The 12,217-nt window shown below is 45.2% G+C and overlaps 1 protein-coding gene across 2 annotated transcripts in view; it reads left to right on the top strand.

Moving 5' to 3' along the window:
• Positions 1–1,909: 1,909 nt before the first annotated feature.
• Positions 1,910–12,217, top strand: part of TSPAN14 (tetraspanin 14) — a 48,624-nt gene continuing 38,316 nt past the window's right edge. Inside the window, exon 1 of one of the 2 annotated variants that reach the window (XM_083502854.1) lies at positions 1,910–2,477. The gene's annotated coding sequence lies outside the window, so the exon portion shown is untranslated. Of the gene's footprint in view, positions 2,478–6,726; positions 6,863–12,217 lie in introns of those variants that run through there. The other variant, XM_083502855.1, reaches the window with a different exon arrangement.

The following is a 12,217-nucleotide window of genomic DNA, read 5'->3' on the forward strand; positions in this document are numbered from 1 at the left end:
TTTGAAACTTTCCTTCTCTTTTGCTTCTCTTGCCCATGCTGACTTCATGAAAATCCAAGATTGCGCTGAGACAAATGTTCCGATGCATGGTGACAGCCTTAACTTTTTATGTATATAGGAGGGAATATAGCTATTAGACCATGGTGAAGACATGCTCTCAGATCAGCTGATTTTATCATAAACAAACCACTCGCTCTCTTTTCGGCACCTTATTTTGTTTCAGTGTGCTGTCATTTTTAAATTTAAATCATGGCTGGGCATGCAAAAGCTGGAAGTGGCCTGGGCTCTTCTGGACCCTTGAGAAGGGCAAACAGGGAATTAATGTGACAGCTCTATCCCCTGTTCTCTGCCCTCAACACAGGTATTCAGTGATATGCTGCCTCTGGGCTTGTGAGTTCCCACGGCTCATAGTTATGGATTGAGTTATTCTATAGGAATGTCTTTAATTGCATCCATATGCAATACTCACTTGACATTCCCAGCCTCACCTAAAGTTGCTGGGAACTGAATCTGGGACCGTCTGCATGCAAACCCACCTCGCTGGGTTGTTGTGAGGATAAAAAGAAGGGGAGAATGATGAGCTCTTTGAGGGTGGGATAAAGGTAAAGGTAAAGGTCCCCCTTCCCGTACGGGCCAGTCTTGCCAGACTCTAGGGATGTGCGCCCATCTCACTTAAGAGGCCGGGGGTCAGCGCTGTCCGAGGACACTTCCGGGTCACGTGGCCAGCGTGACAAAGCTGCATCTGGCAAGCCAGCGCAGCACACGGAAACGCCGTTTACCTTCCCGCTGGTAAGCGGTCTCTATTTATCTACTTGCACCCGAGGGTGCTTTCGAACTGCTAGGTTGGCAGGCGCTGGGACCGAACGACGGGAGCGCACCCCGCCGCGGGGATTCGAACCGCCCACCATGCAATCGACAAGTCCTAGGTGCTGAGGTTTTTACCCACAGCGCCACCCGCGTCCCTGAGGGTGGGATAGAGATGCATTAAGGCAGAGTCCACCACCTTCAAAGGGAGTCTGTTCCACAGCCAGAAAGTTCTTCCTGAAGCTTAGTCAGAATTCCCTTTCTTGTAACTTGGATCCATTGGTTTGGGTGCTAATCTCCAGAGCAGGAGAAAACATGGTTGCACCGTCTTCCATGTGACAGGCCTTTAGATACAGTGGTACCTCTGGTTATGTACTTAATTCGTTCCGGAGGTCCGTTCTTAACCTGAAACTGTTCTTAACCTGAAGCCCCACTTTAGCTAATGGGGCCTCCCGCTGCTGCCATGCGATTTCTGTTCTCATCTTGAAGCAAAGTTCTTAACCCGAGGTATTATTTCTGGGTTAGGTCTGTAACCTGAAGCGTATGTAACCTGAAGCGTATGTAACCCAAGGTACCACTGTATTTGAAGATAGCTGTCATATCTCCTCTCAGCCACTCTTTTCCAGGCATGATTTACCCAGCTCCTTCAACCATTCCTCATAAGGCTTTATTTCCAGATCCTTGATCATCTTGGTCGCTCCCCTCTGCACGCATCCCAACTAGTCAATATCCTTATTAAATTGTGCCACCATGAACTGGGCAGAGAGGACTTAGAAATCTCTGACCCTGCCAGACGATGATACTCTTAGCTCAACCTTTGTCAACCTTGGCTCCCCAGATGTTATGGGACTACAATTCTCATCAACCCTAGCAAGCAGGGGGACCAGTGGTCAGGGATGAAGGGACTTGTAGTCCTACAAAACCTGGCCCCCCAAGGTTGAGCTAATAATGCCTGGCCATGCATTTTTTATACACCCCCACCATAGAAACTAACTCCTAGGGGTCGAGGGGTCTTTGCCCCCCCATAAAATATTTAACGGGGTTCCGCCCTCCCCAGTTGACGAACATTGCCAATCAAATAGTATGAATATGCAGCATCATGTGATCAATTATGCTGGGCGGGGCTTACCTGCCCCCTCAATATTTTATTCAAATTGGCACCCCTGACCCCCCCCCCCATCTCTGCAGAACGAGGGACGCGCGACGCCTTGCTCTCAGGGCGCTTCTCCGCGCAAGGCTGCGACCAGGCTCTCCGAAACGCGGCGCGGCTCGACGGATGTTATGCCGCGCGCAGGAAGGGAGAGGGAGCTCGCTGTCCCCAGCCTCGCACTTCCCTTTTACTAGGCAAGGGAGGGAGGGAAAGAGAGAGAGAGAAAGAAAGAAAGGAAAGAAACGCCGGTGGGGGAGGGCGCGCCGGGTTGTAAAACAGGCGTGGCCAGGCGAGCTTTCCGCATGAGATTTCCTGTCCTGCCCAAGAACAGAGGCAACGCGCAACGAGGGCAGCCCCGACGCCCACCTCGCTCCTCTCCAAGCTCGCTTTCCTTGGGCGGCGTTTAGGCGGACTCATGGAACGCTTAAAGCACGAAAGGAGCTGAATTTGTCTCTTCCTCGAAGGCACTTCGGGGTTCTCCCCCCACAACTTGGTGGAAACTTGCCAGGCTGCCTGCTACTTGGTAAGTTTGGTTTCCTGTGCGCTCCTGAGCTTCGCGCTCGCCTCCGCTGCCCGACCCGGTTGTTGTTTCTAGAACTTTAACTGCTGGTTTTCTCTCTCGACCCTGTTGTCTTTCGCTTTGTTGTTCTCCGCTCCAAGCCTCCTCTTGCGCGAGCCTTGCCCACTGGGATCGAGTTGCTCACAGAACGTGGACAAATATATATATTTACATATATCCCCCCTTTGGTGAGCTGCAGGGCCTTTCAGGAAACGGGGAGGGCTTCCAGAAGGCCCATAGCAAGTTCAGCTTGGGCAGAGAGTTTTCCGCTTTCGAGTTCCGAAAGCAACTAAAACCAGAATTTTGTGTATTGTTGTATCGGTTTTGGGAGGTGGGTTGTTTCTCTTCCCCACCTTTATTTAACTCGATTTCGGGCGAAAGCATCTAAAAACAATCGGCCCCTTAGTTTCACATGGCTGCCCCTGTTATTAAAAACAAGACTGAAACTCAAAGGTTGATGAACTTAAAGTGCTTTTCCTGTTGAACGTACACATCTTTTCCCTGACATATTAATAAACTATCCTATTTATCAGAGGTTTGTTTCCTTCATTCTCCATTGGGGAAGGCAGATGAGTGTGTGTGTGTGTTTTTTAAAGTTTCCCTCCTTTGAAATATTTAAATCGGCAGACTAGGGGAAGAGGAGCTTTAACTTGTTTTGAGAGGTATTCCCCCCTCCTCCCATGAAAACTGAATTCAGTTCTGCTGAACCTTTTCCTGAGAGCAATTTCCTGGCTTCCCATTGAGTGTTTGCGTAGCTCATTTGACAGGAAAATTATGACTTATTTGCCACACCCTGTCTCATCCCTTTGGCTTTCTGAACTACTTAGTTGCTTGTTTTCAGGTGAAAAGTTTAGATAAGCGACACTATATTTTTTCCTGATAAAACTAGTAGTAAACTAACAGTATACTAGTGGTGAGACAATTTGCATCCGATAAATGGGGGTTCATAGAATCATATAATTGTAGACTTGGAAAGGGTCATTTAGTCTAACCCCCTGGAAAGCAGGAATCTCAAAATGTGGTCCTCCACTCAGTTTGAAACCGTACTGCTTAGCTTTGCAAATGTGCTAACATTTTTGTTGTTGTTCATAGGATGATGGAAACTTAGTAGGCTCAAAACTAAACCATCCAGCTGAATAACTCCTACTGCTGAATTTATTATCTGCCTTCAGCTAACTGCATGCCGGCCCTACTGTTAGGCAGGGTGGTTTACATTGGCAGGATGGAAAGAAAAGGTGTGCGTTTCATGTGGCCTGCCCTCCTGTGCAGTAGAGGATGCTGCCCTGTTGTCCGTGGTGAAGGAAGAATTGGCTACTAGGCTGGTTAGCTTCTTGGGCCCTGTCTGAACTTTACATTTAAAGCAGGATCATATCACTTTAACAGACATGGGTTCACCCAATGAATGGGGGAGTGTAGTTTGTGAAAGGTGCTGAGAGTTGCCCCTATTCCCTTTAAAGAGCTACAATTTGCAGAGTTCCCTGGGAAGAGGGATTCAGTGTTAAACCACTCTTCGAGTTGTAACTCTCTTGAGGGGATTAGGGACTTATAAAGGGAAACTTGCAGACTTACAGGGAATAACTTCTTGCACATAGAAAGCTATCTTCTTCCACATTGTGCTCACTCAGTTTGGTTGTTCCTGTGGATACACTGGGTCCTTGGAAAAGGTACCCTTTCTGGACATGGTATCCTTGGGAGACCGGAAAATGGGACTGTGGGTCACCTGAATTTCTTAGGTGCTCTGTGCAAAGTGAGAAAGGTGGCACTGCCCAGAAAAGTTTTGCCTGGACACAAAATGATAAAACCTTGCAACTCTTGGGAGTGGCCCTGCCTGTGGATTTGCTAGGCAAGGCAAAGTCTCATCTGGTACTGATATGCTGATGCTTCAGACACAACCACTCCCTGCCTTGTACTTCCCATTGAGTCACCAAGCATTCCAGTTACTTCACAGTTAGCAGCTCTGATTTTAAATTCCTCTTGTTAGTTGGCAGACTAAATTTATTTCTGAATAAAAACAGAGCCTATTTCCTTGAACAGGGGTGAAACATTGTAGGTGTGGAGTGGTACTATCAGAGCCATAGAATTACAGAGTTGGACGAGAGCCTGAGGATCATCTCGTCCAACCTGAATATGCAGCTGTCCCATACAGGGATCACACCTTCAATCTGTGGTGGCTTGGAAGGAGGACCTGTTGTAGTTCTAGACCTGGAAGCTAGCCAAGGGTCAAATCCTGTATTGGTGTAATGACAGGAGCACCACTGAAGATGGGTTCCCTGCAGCAATCCTCATTTTCCTCGCTTACACTGAATCTTTACATCCATGCGCCAAGCTCTTAGCAGTTGATGTGGAGAGGACATTGAAACCTGAAGTCGAGCGAATGACTGCACATTTGTGGGGTCCCAGTGCCATAGGGTGGTCACACAGTGAACACTGCTTTTTGTTCAGTAACCAATTCCTCACAGATAGTGCCATAGGGGAGAGCCAGAGAGTGGTTTCCATAATCTGTCACTGTTCCGCAAATGGTGGCTTTCAGTTGGGTGACAAAAGTTCAAGGCTATGCCCCTTAGCTCTGTTTCCACAGCATGATGGGATTGTGTGGAAAGTACTTGTAAATTTTGCTATCATGCACAATTTTTAGCCTGCTGGCTATTATGTTTATGGTCTATATGGTCTGGAACCTGCATACCTTTGGGATTTTCTTATCTCTCATACGTCTTTCTGCTTCTAAGACAATCAGAGGAGGCCTTGTTGAGAGTGTGTCACATGGAGAACACCCAAGGGGGGGGGGCTATTGTGATGCAACTAAATCTAGGAATTCTTAGATTAACCATTGTTTGTTGTTACATCCCAACCAGGAAACTGTGGTTACTAGGATCACAACAAGTCAGGATCTTAAACAAACTCCAAATAGTTAGAGGGTTAGTCAGCCAAGATATGTGCCCCTGAACCAAGCTAAAGAGTATTGGCTTCCTCTTATTGAGAGTGTGCTTCTTGATGACTATGGGATCAAAATGTGTGGGTCATTCAAATGTGTGAGACAGAGTGAGCATTTGATACACCAGCTTTTGTTTTGTGTTTCTCAGCACTGCAAAAATGACTGCAGGCAAGTACTTGGTGTCTTGAGCAGGGCTGTAGCTAAGGGGTGGTGAGATGGGCCCCCACCAGCGGCGCAGGCGATGGGGGGGGCCTTCCACAAAATTGGCTTTAAAATAAGTCTATAAATATAAATATCGATTATTGCCTCATAAGAAATGGTTTTAAATAGAGGGTGAGTCGAATGGATGGAGGGCAGGGGTTTGAGGAGAGGCGGAAAGAAAAGCTAATTTGTCCGTGGCTAGGGGGTGCAATCTGGATGGTTCTGCCATGGGTGCAAAATCACCTAGCTACGGTTCTGGCCTTGAGAAAAAGAAGCTACTGGCATTACTGAATGATATTTTTCTGATAGGCAGTGTGTAGTGGGGAAGGGTATGATCGAAAGGTCTGGTACAGAAGCTGCTACTTGAAAGCATATGATATTAAAATAGTAATTCTTCAGAACTTTTAAATATGATCCCACTTAAGATCTCTTAGTGAACTGTTTGCTCACGATTCCTCTCCAAATCCTCACCTTCTCCATCAGTGGCTTTTAAATGTGGCTTAGCATTAGATCTGCAATGACATTAACTATGGTTCATGCTAAGCTGGGTTTGCAAACCCAGATTTAACACCAAGAGTTTAAATGAGTTAAGAGGCTAATGCTGACCAAGATTCCCCCTGGTTAGTGCAGATGCAGAGTAACACTAAACAGTGGCTTATAGTGGACAAAAAGAGGGAGATCTGTGCCTTGTAGAAGAGGTGGGAAGGGGTGTCTGCTAACACCAAGTCTTTTCCTGGCCAGAGATATGGTGACCAGTTTTAGTAAGATGCAAAAAAGATGTCTAAATGGAGACCACCTTTACAAATTGTTTTGTTTCTTCAGGTGAATGAGCAGTAGGCAGTGCAAACTATTGATCAGTTTGCATATATTTACATTTGCCCACTACCTAGTCTTTGAAGTTCAGTTTCAAACAAATATGGCGGGTTGGGTGGGAGAACCACACCACCACCACCAAAGTTGTTGAATGTCTGCAAGAAGTGTTAACATCTTGATCTCCTGGTGGAGCTTTGCCATTGCTTCCAGAGGAAACAAAAAGGCTAACGGCTTCCTTAAAAGACTGGCCCATTTATTACAGCACGAGTTACTTCTGGAAATTGGACTGAAGATGGTGACCCAGAACTGCTCTGTCTCTGTCACGGCAACGTTCTCCTGAAACAGCTTCCTGAAGGGAGTCTGCCAAACATTGTCTTTGGGGATGCTTATGAAAACAACCAGGGTGGGTTTTGTTTTGTTTTGTTACAGTTCTGCATGTAAAACACTTCTTGAAATTCTTTAGCGGCCAGAGAATTTGGGACGCTGTTACACTGAATTTCATCAGGGAGAAGCAGTTGAATCCAACAGTTCCTCAGCAGTATCAATAGTACAGCTCCTTCTTTTTTCCATTTTTTGGGAGGTGGGGAGCTGCTTTAGCAGGAAGTTTGGACAACGGGACCTCCATTTTGCATACTTGTACGGCATCGTAGAGGAAAAATAGGGGCTGTCACCCAAAATGGTGGAGAATATTCAGCAAAAAAATCTGCAAAGTGGACTTTTTCTGGAGTGAGGGGGTGGGATCTCTCTTGTCTTCTGAGAAATTTTTGGCTTGGATCTAGTTCTTTGTAATGGACTGACTCCCCCCCCCCCCCAACTGTTTCATGGATATTTTTTTTGATTATAGAATGACTGTTTTTGAGAGTTCTTTTTTGAACAATCTCCCATATATATATATATATATATTCCTTTTTCTTCAGGGTTTTAAGGATCAATAATGAATTTGCAAGCTTAGTTTAAAGAAGGTGGCCAGATGGTTTCCTTATTTATTGGGAGACGCTAGCAAAGGAAGGGACAGAGGAAGCTGGATATACTTCTGTGGCTATAATGAAAAGATACAAGAATGAGGAAATAGGAGAATAGCTTCCACAAAGAATGTCCTCCTCTTTCCCTCAGCAACCTCAAAAAACTGTGTTTATACTTCATTTCTTTCTGCTATTTATAAGCTTTCCTTTTCTGTCGAGCCTTCAGAGCATCTGTCACATTTGTATCCTGTCCTTTGCGCTGGACAATAGAAAAGGTACTAAAAAGACACAAACAACTAAAATCCTCAAGTAAAATCCCACGCAAAGACACTGCTAAATAGAAATGTGGGTTTTCTGGAAGAGTTTGGATCGCTTAATAAATCTGGAAGAATTCTCAGTGCCCTAAATCACTAGAAATCTGATTTAGTGCATTCAAGTGAAATCACATTTAATAAATAAAATGAACAACAATAATAATGTAGGTTTTTTAATTAAAAATTTGTATAAATTTCTGAAATGATTTTCAAGAAGGCAAAAGTGGCTGAAATGAATTACCGGTATATGATTGCAGGGGAGGAAAGTCAATAAAGTGCATACAGGCAGTGTTAGATATTAGCCAGGCACATTTTGCAACTAATGCGGGTCCAGTTGTGACCACATGGAGATCTCTGGATGCCAGGTTAGCGCCTGGGGAAAACAAAATGAGAATGATAGGACATATTTCCCTGAAGCTTCTGATTTATTCTGGATTGGCTTGTTGATGTTTTGATATGTTGTAAACGACTTTGAGATTTGTACTTTAAAATATAAAGCAGTATATAAATGATGATAATAATAATAATAATAATAATAATAATAATAATAATAATAATAATGATAAATAATTCAGTTACAAAAAAAGGCCACACAAATGCACCTAGACATCCCATTGTGGCGATCACAACCTAGGTTTAAGGTGCCATTTTGCAATTATATTATATATATGAGTTTCTAACTCTGGCTGCAGTCCTAAAGATGACTTAAGCGCAGGTGGGAAGCCATAGAATGTAGGTATATAGGGACCACCAGGCAGGAAAGCCCATCAGTTGGAGAGCGCTTATGCCACCAGAAGCCACCTGAACACTCGGTTGGCATAGGTAGGCCGCCACCAGTACATTTTGCCAGTAGCATGTGGGGTGGGGAGGGATGTGTCAGAGGCAGCCCAGAATCTACAGGACCTTAAAGGTAAAGGGATCCCTGACCATTAGGTCCAGTCGTGGCCGACTCTGGGGTTGTGACGCTCATCTCGCTTTATTGGCCGAGGGAGTCGGCGTACGGCTTCTGGGTCATGTGGCCAGCATGACTAAGCTGCTTCTGGCAAACCAGAGCAGCGCACAGAAACACCGTTTACCTTCCCGCCGGTATTTATCTACCCGCAAGTATTTATCTACTTGCACTTTGACGTGCTTTCGAACTGCTAGGTTGGCAGGAGCAGGGACCGAGCAACGGGAGCTCACCCCGTCGCGGGGATTCGAACCGCTGACCTTCTGATCAGCAAGTCCTAGGCTCTGGTTTAACCCACAGCGCCACACAGGACCTTAACTCGCCCCATTTTCCCAGATGTCCCCAAAATGAGTCCTCAAGCTACGCCACCCCCAAAGGTGATATAGTGGATCTCCTGTTTGCTGCAGTGGATGGAGAAAGAAATGCGGAAGGCAGAATGAGAGGAGCATCCAACCTCCAGCGTGGTTGCAGTGAGTGGGAAGGACATTGATAGCTCGGCCATGGCTTTCACCTCCCCACCCATCCACCAAACAACAAAAAAGAATTACTCTGGCTGTGATGTTTAAATCCTTAAACAAATTCAAACTTTACTTGAAAATATTTTTATTGGAATACTTGTAAATATTTCAAATGACATATAATAATAATAGTAATAGTTGTAGTACAGTAATAATAATAATAATAATAATAATAATAATAATAATAATAGTAATAAAAACTTGTAGTAGTAGTATTACCCCACCCTTTTCTTTAACATGACTTTTTATATGATTCACATATAAAATAGAGAATTGCTAAAAACACAGTAATGCACATTTCTCTTACATTGTTTAGATTTTAAGACAAAAGAAGAAGAAAAGCTCTTAAAGCTATCAGTGTATTCATTTTCACATGCATGAAGAACTGCACATGTAAATATCGTATCTGCTTCCTGGGGATAGTTAAGTACAGCTTGGCTTTCAGCTTTGACTAGTCACCATTCCAGTTGCCCAGTTTATTTGTACTGTGTTCATCCACTATGTTACTAATTAATTTTACAAAACAACGCATTTCTAAAAGTGGAAAAGTTAACACCAGCCGCTGCTGGTTGCAAGCAGCACTTTCCAGATTTCTGGCAGAAGAAATGAGCTTTTACTGGTTTCTGTAACTATAGTGCCATTGTCCACCTCTCTTTAGCTTACAAAAGGACCACTTGTGCTCGTTTTTTGCATCAGGACAGACAAGAGGCCGAAGATGGTTGGTAGCAGACTTGGAGTCAGCTGCTGTTCAGGTTTCTGTGTCTGGCGCAAGAGACTGGAATATTCTCCCCTTCCTTGAGTAGACCCTGCTGCCTGACTCTTTGCTTTTCCGTAAAATCAGCCCTCCATCCTTCCTTTGCTCCCAGTTGATCGTGAGCAGAAATGTTGCGCCTGTCAAGCCAGAACTAGAATGAGAAAATTTCTTCTGTCTTCGACGGCTGCAGCAGGTTTAACCAAAGTGATGTCCTTTGGCTCTAACAAACTGCTTGAGGTGGTAGAACTGGTCCTGTCTTCCCATCTGCCCTTTGAAAAACGCCTGAGCAGGGCAAACGTAAATAAGAAAGCATCTTGGTTTATGTGCTTGGTGCTAGGGGATCCTGAACTTTAGCCTTCTCTGTGGTAGCATCAATGACTGATTGCCTTGCCGCAGCAATGCTCCTAGCTATAATCTCAAGCATTCTCTGGGCATTCTACTCAGTACAATAGAGTTCAGACAGGTCACGGCTGAGACATAGGCGAATGAAAGGAACCTCTGGGGGGAAAATGCACAATGGGAAAAAAGGTTCCCAGCTAGCCTGACTTTCAACTGCTGCTCCTGTTGGTCACATGATGGACAACGTGATGTAATGGGTGGAGGGTTGGATTTGGAACAGGCAGACCTGGGTTCAAACCTTTGTTTTGACCTTGAAGCTCTCTGGGAGGTCCAGGGGCAATTCACTATTCGTCAGCCTAATCTCTCTTACAGGTAATTGTGAGAAAGAATAGCACAGTCCCCAACCTCCTTGGAGAAAGTATGTAAAAGTGATGGATAAATTGGAGTACAGTGGTACCTCAGGCTAAGTATTTAATTCGTTCTGGAGGTCCGTTCTGAACCTGAAACTGTTCTTAACCTGAGGTACCACTTTAGCTAATGGGGCCTCCTGCTGCCGCCGCGCCGCCGGAGCACGATTTCTGTTCTCATCCTGAAGCAAAGTTCTTAACCTGAAGCACTATTTCTGGGTTAGCAGAGTCTGTAACCTGAAGCGTATGTAACCTGAGGTAGCACTGTAGTAGTGTGCGTATCTGTTTTTGGTTTTCATTACTGGAAACTGCCCCCAGGATATAGGTTTTTTAAATAAAGAATTTCATAATTGGAAGGGACTCTGAGGGTCATCTAGCCAACCCTCTGCAATGCAGGAATCTTGACACATGGTCCCCCATCCAATTTGAAACCACCCCAGACCCTCCTTAGCTTTGCAAATGTGACAGCAGCTTTTGATTGCTGCACCACTAGAAGCCATTCAGGATCAAAAAACACACAGTTGGTTTGTTGTAGTGGAATCTCTTATGGGATGCTTTTGCATGAGCATAGAATTGTAGAGTCAGAAGGGGACCCAGTGGTCATCTAGTCCAAACCGCTGTTGGGGAAAACTGGTTTAAGAATCAAGACCGGGCTGACTATGCAGAAAGCTGAACTGCTTCAGGCAGCAGATTTGGGGCATCTTTCAGAACTGGAAGATTATTTTTTTACTCATACAAAAACCAAACGAAAGTGAGCTGATGCCCCACCACACTATCGCAGCTGTTCTGCTTTGTTCCTCTTCCTCTTCTTCCTTCTCTCCAACTCAAAACTAAATATGAGGTGTGGACTTCTCTGGGCTGCCTCTCCTTCCACATCAGTTGGAGGGGAGCCAAGGTGTGCGCTCGTGGCTATTGGGCATGGAAGGGTGATGGTGCAAGATGTCTTCTGGGCGGCTCTGTCTGCTCACCTGCAAAACTATGTGGCTGATGAGGAGCAGCTGTCATAGCAACAACACAAGGAGGAGGTAGGCCTCAGGGGACCAATCCTGGTTTTGCAAGGTGGGGGTGGGGACACAGGAAAAAAGTGTGTATTGTGGCGATATGTGGTGTGGTTATATGCAGGGTGTAAGTACCACTGAGTTCAGCAGGACTTACTGGCAGGTAAGCATGCCTTGAAGTAGAAGGAAGGAAGGGTTAGATGAAGATGCAAATATGATTTTTGGTCTTTCCAGTGTGTGTGTGGGGAGGTGCTTTTAAGCAGCAAAATGTCTTGCCACAGCATTAAACCCTATGATGTGTTAACGGTGTGAAGTGGGTGTTAAAACTCATAATGAGATTTTTGCAGGTCTGCATAGTAACATCTAGGCCCTTAGCAGAGTGGGCAGTATCTTCTAGGCCACTGAAACGTGTCAGAATCAAACCTCCCTTTCCGCCACATCTGTTCTCCCAGGCTTAGTTTCGCTTCCTCTCTCAACAGGTGTGGCATCTCCTGGTTAAGCCAGAGGCTGCTTTATT

The sequence above is a fragment of the Podarcis liolepis genome (genome assembly GCF_965112155.1).
Source record: "Podarcis liolepis genome assembly, chromosome: 5".
Lineage (NCBI taxonomy): Eukaryota > Metazoa > Chordata > Lepidosauria > Squamata > Lacertidae > Podarcis > Podarcis liolepis.